General features: G+C 44.0%; 1 long non-coding RNA gene across 1 annotated transcript; it reads right to left on the bottom strand.

Annotated features, from left to right (window-relative positions):
- Positions 1-697: 697 nt before the first annotated feature.
- Positions 698-5,644, bottom strand: LOC144335318 (uncharacterized). The gene is made up of 3 exons (XR_013406092.1): positions 5,523-5,644; positions 3,025-3,187; positions 698-1,119 (listed from the first exon to the last, which is right to left on the bottom strand). It is a non-coding gene; the product is annotated as an uncharacterized LOC144335318 (long non-coding RNA).
- Positions 5,645-7,691: the final 2,047 nt, after the last annotated feature.

Below are 7,691 nucleotides of genomic sequence, written 5' to 3'. Positions count from 1 at the left end.
GAAACTTGAAGAATGAATAGACATTATTTTTGTTTTGTTTTGTCTCCGCCAGACAATGGCGAGAAGGAGGAGAAAGAGAGGGTGTCACAGTGTCCTGACACAGAACGGGAAGAGACCGGTTCCGGAAAGGGTGTGCCAAAGGTCAGGGTAGCTGGAATGGAGACGGTGAGGGTGAGAACAGAAGCAGGCAGGGGCTAGATCATGTGAGACCTTTCAGGGAGGCCTTTTCCAGGATTTTGGCTTTTATTCTAAGGGGACTGGAGAGCATTGAGGGTTTTTTTTTTTCTTTTCTTTTCTTTTTTTTTTTTTTTGACAAGGTCTCACTCTTGTCACCCAGCCTGGAGTACAGTGGTGGGATCACGGCTCAGTGCAGCCTCAACTTCCTGAGCTCAGGTGATCCTCCCACCTCAGGCTTCTTACTAGCTGAGATTACAGGCACACGCACCACACCCAGCTAATTTTTTGTGTTTTTTAAGTACAGACAGAGTTTCACCATGTTGACCAGGGTGGTCTTGAACTCCTGGCCTCAAGCAATTCCACCTAGCACCAAGACCCACCTCAGCCTCCCAAAATGTTGGGATTATAGGCAGAAGCCACTGCTCCTGGCAGTACTGAGCTTTTACTAAACGAAAAAAAAAAAAAAAAAAAAAAAAGAAAGAATAAGAAACCAAAGATTGGGCTCTGGATAGGAGTTTATTTGTTTTTTGTTTTATACTGCTAGGCTTGGAAACCCAATTTGGCACAGAATCTAGGATCTGGAGAATGAGGTTTGGGGGAGAGGAAAGGGGAACAGATCTTTAAATCTGGAGACAAGAAAAAATAAGATAAAATAAAACTCACAAACTTTCTCTGTCCCCAATTAGAAAGGCAAGTGAGTGCTGCTGGTAAAATCTGGGCTGGTCAATCAGCGTGTTGTGGACACCTGCCTTGGGCCCTGTCCGAGCTGTTTGATGTCAGGTGAGGTGCCTGATTCAGGATGATGGCGTCCAGCTGTCCTAGCAGAAGCCAGGTTTGCACTGTTGTCAGCAGGCTCTACCGCATATCACTTTTAAGCTGGGGAGGAGCATGATCAGGTTTGCTCTTGGAAAAGATGGCTCTAGCTCCTTCGTGGAGAATGGACTGGATAGGGGGGCAAGAATAGGAAGAGGCCAGAATGAATGCGGGAAGACCATCTTGTTAAAGGGTAAGTTTCTTAAAGTAAAATTATGACTGCCATATAAATATAAACATAAATGGAGATGTCACAAAGATTTTATCTAACTCGCTGGGCGTGGTGGCTTATGCCTGTAATCCCAACAGTTTGGGAGGCCGAGGCGGGCCGATCACCTGAAGTCAGGAATTCGAGACTAGGCTGGTCAATGTGTTGAAACCCCATCTCTACTAAAAATATGTTAAAAATTAGCTGGGCATAGTGACGCACGCCTGTAATCCTGGCTACTGGGGAGGCTGAGGCAGGAGAATCGCTTGAACCTAGGAGGCAGAGGTTGCAATGAGCCGAGATCACGCCATTGCACTCTAGCCTGGATGACAAAGAAAAACTCTGTCTCAAAAGAAAAAAAAAAAAAAAAGAAAAGAAAAAAAAAGATTTTATCTAACTCATTAGTTGAGATAACCAGTATGACATAAAACTGTGTTCAAAGAAGAATCCACAGAACAGAGACGCATATACACAATCAGGAATGCAGAAACTAATTTGCTAATGGATAACAAAAATGATGTCTTCTACAGAGCAGAAACCACTTACTACATAAGTTAACTCTTGTCTCGACAGAGTTCAGAGTTGCAAAATGGTAAAAAGAAAAACAAAAAGAAAGGCACAAATCTCTATAGAATCAAATAACCCCTGAAAGGTTTTCTAGAGACAACATCATCTAAAGGAAACCCAGTAATGTGTTCAGCCACTTCAAAGCCATTTGCAAACTTCCCTGATAATCTGAGGCTGTGGTCCAGGCACACTTGGACTTGTGCACAGGAAAACCCTGTGAAGCAGATCCTGGTGGGTGCTGTGGTTGAATTGCGGTGGTGGAGTCCAAAGATTTCTTTCACTCCTGGACAAGCAGATCCAGAGATACCACAAGAATCCTGGGACTCTTCAGAATCCAGTTTGAAAACTTATGACCCCGGTATTTCTCAAGTTCCTTCCTGCTTAGCATTCTATGTTACCTGAACTTTCTAGTCCCTGAATCTTATTCTCAATTATTTCTATTATTTAAGTACCACCTCCTGCTCGTATTTAGATATCTTCAAATGTTAAGGATGAATTGTGCAATTTTTAAGAGACAATCTAGCATAGCAGTTTTAAACACATACTCTTGGAATCGAACTCTGAACTCTGACCTTGGGCAAGTTTCTTAATCTCTCTGTGCCTCTATTTCCTCATCTGTAAAATGGACGGATTCGTAGTTCATAGCGTTGCTTTGAGGACTAACTCAATTAACATGTGTGTCTACCATTTAGAACAGAACCCGGAATAGGAGATATATTAAGTATTTTTATTACTGTGATTCTACTGATTGAATGAAACCACAAGCCATCATTCTGGCTCACTTTGCTCACCAGAAGCCTGCTGGTTGGTTGAACTCATGATACCAGTCTCTCATCAAAATTGTTATCCTTGGCCGGACGCAGTGGCTCACACCTGTAATCCCAGCACCTTGGGAGGCCAAGGCAGGTGGATCACCTGAGGTCAGGAGTTCAAGACCAGCCTGGTCAACATGGTGAAACCCCATCTCTACTAAAAACACAAACATTAGCCAGGTGTGGTGACTCACGCCTGTAATCTCAGCTATTATGGAGGCTGAGGCAGGAGAATCACTGGAACCTGGGAGGCGGAGGTTACGGTGAGCCGAGATCATGCCACTGCACTCTAGCCTGGGTGGCAGAGTGAGACTCTGTCTCCAAAAAAAAAAAGAAATTGGGATCCTTGATCCTTAACTAATCAACAAGCACCAAATGTGAAGACACAGACGGGAAGAATCAGCCAGCCTCTGAGAGTCTTTAAGATCATCATCATCACATACTCACTGAATGTCCACAGTGCCTACAGTGTGGTGTGGAGGTTCCAGAGTGGGGCTGCTGAAGACAGTGGATGCTCCCCAACCATGCTGCCCATGCCATCCTTGGGGAGGGAATTCAAGAATCTGCAGGCTATAGAAGAAACCAGGAGCTCTTCGTGGCCTCTTCCTTCCTAAGGCAGCAAATGTGATGAAGGGACAGGTTAAAGGCTGTTCTCACGCCAAATTTTTGCTCAGTCTTCTTTCTTTCCCCACAAATTTGTCCTGCATGTCCCTTCTCAGGCTTTGCTCAGGCCCCTAATCACAGAGAGAAGGTTGAGGGCGGGTTAGAGGAAGGTCCTCCTGGAGGTATCTGTGGAGTTAAATATATTGATAATAATAATATTTACAATAACAAATATTGTATAGTATGTACCAAGAGTTTCTTTGCTCTTCAAGAGATGCAGCTTAATTCCCCTCCTCCGGAGTGTGGGCTGGACTTAGTGATTCACTGATAATATTAGAACATGTCAGAAGTGAAGGTGTGCAACTTCCAAGACTAGGTCGTAAAAGGCCTTGTGGCTTCCTCCTTGCTCTCTTTCTGGGTTCATTCAATCTGAGGAAAGCCAGCTACCATGCCCTGATGTAAGGGCGCTCAACACTCAAGCAGGCCTACGGGGAAGACCACATGGTGAAGAACTGAGACCTCTCGCCAACAGCCATGTGAGTAGATTTTTTTTTTTTTTTTTTTTTTTTTTTGAGACGGAGTCTCGCTCTGTCACCCAGGCTGAAGTGCAGTGGCAGGATCTCAGCTCAATGCAAGCTCTGCCTCCTAGGTTCATGCCATTCTCCTGCCTCAGCCTCCCCAGTAGCTGGGACTCCAGGTGCCCGCCACCACGCCCGGCTAATATTTTGTATTTTTAGTGGAGATGGGGTTTCACCATGTGGGCCAGGCTGGTCTTGAACCCCTGTCCTCAGGTGATCAGCCCACCTCGGCCTCCCAAAGTGCTGAGATTACAGGTGTGAGCCACCACACCCGGTCATGAGTGGATCTTGGAAATGCAATCTTCTACCTCAGATAAGCCATCTGATGGAGGCCCTGGGGAAAACATCCTAACTGCACTTTATGATGGACCTGGAGCCAGAATCACGCGGCTGAGAGTCTCCCAGATTTCCGGCCCTCAGAAATCATGTGAGATTGGCCAGGCGCAGTGGCTCACGCTTATAATCCCAGCACTTTGGGAAGCCAAGGCGGGGTGGATCACCTGAGGTCAGGAGTTCAAGACCAGCCTGGCCAACATGGTGAAACCCCGTCTCTACTAAAAATACAAAAATTACCAGGTGTGGTGGTGCATGCCTGTAATCCCAGCTACTCGGGAGGCTGAAGCTGGATAATCGCTTGAACCTGGGAGGCAGAGGTTGCAGTGGGCCAAGACCATGCCACTGCATTCCAGCCTAGGCGACAGAACGAGACTCCATCTAAAAAAAAAAAAAAGGAAAAGAAATCATAATCTTTAAGCCCCTACATTTGAGGTAATTGTTACTCCATAGATTAGCCTTCTAGGGCTGCCATTACAAAACAGCACACAGACTAGGTGACTTAAACACCGGAAACTTATTTTCTGGCTGTTCTGGAGGCTGGAAGTCCAGGATCAAGGTGTTGGCAGGTCTGGTTTCTCCTGAAGCCTGTCTCCTTGGCTTGCAGACGGCTGCCTTCTCACTGTATCCTCACATGGCCCTTGCTCTGCACACATACCTGGTGTCTCTCCCTCTTCTTAAAAGGGCACCAGTCACCTAATTAGGGCCCCATCCTTATGACCTCATTTAACTCCAACCTCCTTAAAGATTCTGTCTCCAAATACAGTCACACGAAGTTAGGGCTTCAACATATAAATTTTGGGGAGCACGCAATCTCATTTATAACACTCAGTAATGGGTAACAATGACAAATGGTTAGATTTTTTTCCTTTTTTTCCCAATCACTTGAAAATAAGTTCTAGATATCGTGACCCTTCACCTCTAAGTACTTCAGCATGTTTCTTCTAACAGTGACACCTGTCATAAGTCAGCTGGGAGGCTGGGATGTCCAAACTTAAGGTGCTGGTAAAGTGGGTTTAATTCTGAGGCCTCTTTCTGGCTTGTAGGTGGCTGTCATCTTGTAGTATGCTTGGAGAGAGGAAGATCTAATGTCTCTTCATCTTTTTATAAAGGCACTAATCCTGTCCTGGGGGCCCCACCGTCATGACCTGATCTAACCCTAATTACCTCTCAAGGGGCCCAACTCCAAATACCATCACATTGGAGGTTAAGCCTTCAACACATGAATTTGGAGGGTGGAAAGACACAAACTGTCAATTCATACCAACACCCAGGAAAATTATTTCAACTTATTGAGAATTACCACATCCACCAACTTTAATACTGATTAAATAATATTTAACATATAGTTCCTGTTGGAATTTCCCCAGTTGTCCCAAAAGTGCCCTAATAACTTCCCACTTCATTCAGAGTAAGAGCCAAAGTCCTTACAAAAGCCACGAGACCTTCCATGACGCTTCTCTGATCGCATCTCCTACCCTCGCGCTTGTTCTCTCCAGCCTCACGGGCCTCCTCCACATTCCTCCGATGTGTCAGGAACACTCCCAGCTCACAGTCCTTGCACTTTCTGTTCCCTGTGCACAGAATGCTCTCTCACTTCCTTAAAGTCTTGGCTCAAATGGCTGACATGTCACCTTCTCAGTGGAGTGGCTACCCTTTCTAAAATTCTAATCCTTACCCCACCACACCCATCTTTCTGCCCTGTGCGTTTTCTCTATCAACATATCCTCTTCTAACATACTGCGTAATTCACTCGCCGATTTTGTTTAATGTCTGTCTCCACTATTAGAATGTAAGCTCCATGGCTGGGCGTGGTGGCTCATGCCTGTAATCCCAGCACTTTGGGAGGCCGAGGCGGGTGGATCACAAGGTCAGGAGATCGAGACCATCCTGGTTCACAGGGTGAGACCTCGTCTCTACTAAAAATACACAAACTTAGCCGGGCGTGGTGGTGGGCGCCTGTAGTCTCAGCTACTCAGGAGGCTGAGGCAGGAGAATGGCGTGAACCCGGGAGGTGGAGCTTGCAGTGAGCTGAGATCAGGACACTGCATTTCAGTCTGGGCAACAGAGTGAGACTCTGCCTCAAAAAAAAAAGAAAAAAAAAAAAAGAGTGTAAGCTCCATGAGGGCAGGGTTGTCTTGTTGTTGTTTTTCTATGCTGTTGGCTCCACTATCCCCATTGCCTAGAATGGTGCTTGGTACAAACATCAATTGTTTGTAGGATGGATGGAGTGAAAGAATGAGTGACGTAGGAAAAATGCCTTCCATGGATCTTAGCAAAGGGCCACTGGGTGATGCAGTGGTAATGAATTGCACACACCACCCCTGCCGGAGAAGCTGAACACATCTTGGGGAGACCCAGACAAGATAAGGCGAGCCTTGTTAGCCAGAGAGGGACTGAGGGGCAAAGGTGTGTGTTGTATATCTCACCTCTGCCACCAGGATTATCTGTGCTTTGGGTCACATCTTATCCCATATTCCCTCTCATTTCTAAACATCTTTATACTCTCTTTTATTTACTTATTATTGATTGATTGATTGATTGATTGATTGATTTAAATTGAGACAGAGTCTCTCTATGTTGCCCAGCCTGGACTCGAACTCCTGGGCTCAAATGATCCTCCTGCCTCAGGCTATCTAGTAGCTGGGAGTACAGGTGTACATCCCCATGCCTGGCTTTACGCTCTCCTTTAAGGAAGACTTAATAATATTAATAAATGCCATCATATATCATGCTTACCATGCGACAGGCACAGTGCCAGACCCTTTTAAACTAATGTCTCATTTAATCTTCTCGATGATCTTACACGGTAATTACCACCATAAATCTCATTTCATAGATGATTCAGAAGTTTAGCTGACTTTTAAAATTAATATTTAATTTATTGAAATTACAATTCAAAATCATAGCTCTTCTTCAAGTTTCAGCTTTCTAATCTTATTCTGTTGATATCCAACATATTTTACCTATCAATTTCAAAAGGATTTTGGATGTGTGGTTCCAATTACAAGGTTAAATTCCTTTTAAAGATTTAAAATTGCATTGAGACACTTATTATGTTCCATTTCCCTTTATGTACTTTAATGGCCTGACTTAACAAACAAAACCTTTTCAAGTATTTAAATTTAGATTATTCATGCAATAAATTAAACTTACAAATGGCAACCTTAGGGTTCTCTTAAATGTTCCAATACTATATATATGCTTAGGAAGTTTTCAGTTTAAAGTCATAAGTCTGAATCAATTAAATACTTATTAATTTTCAACTGGAATTTTGAGATTTTTGCTCTAAATAGGCTAAATTCTATTAAGCATTATATATACATAAATATGCATAGATTCTTTTACATGAAAACATTAATATCATGATTCCCTTCAACTTTCTATACTTAATTTTAAACCCTCCTGGGGTTAAAAGATTCTCACTCACCAAGGAAAATGTCATATCATTTCCAGTTTTGGGAGTGCCTCCTCCACTCTCCTGAGATTACATAACAACCACTCTGCCGTGTCTATCATTGCTGTGTCAGTGACCCCATCATTCAAAAAAAGTGCCACATAGACCAGACACCTAGATTTCAGTTGTATGTTACACCTCTA

Source organism: Macaca mulatta, chromosome 16 (assembly GCF_049350105.2).
Source record: "Macaca mulatta isolate MMU2019108-1 chromosome 16, T2T-MMU8v2.0, whole genome shotgun sequence".
NCBI lineage: Eukaryota > Metazoa > Chordata > Mammalia > Primates > Cercopithecidae > Macaca > Macaca mulatta.
This window is presented reverse-complemented; position numbering and strand designations above follow the sequence as displayed.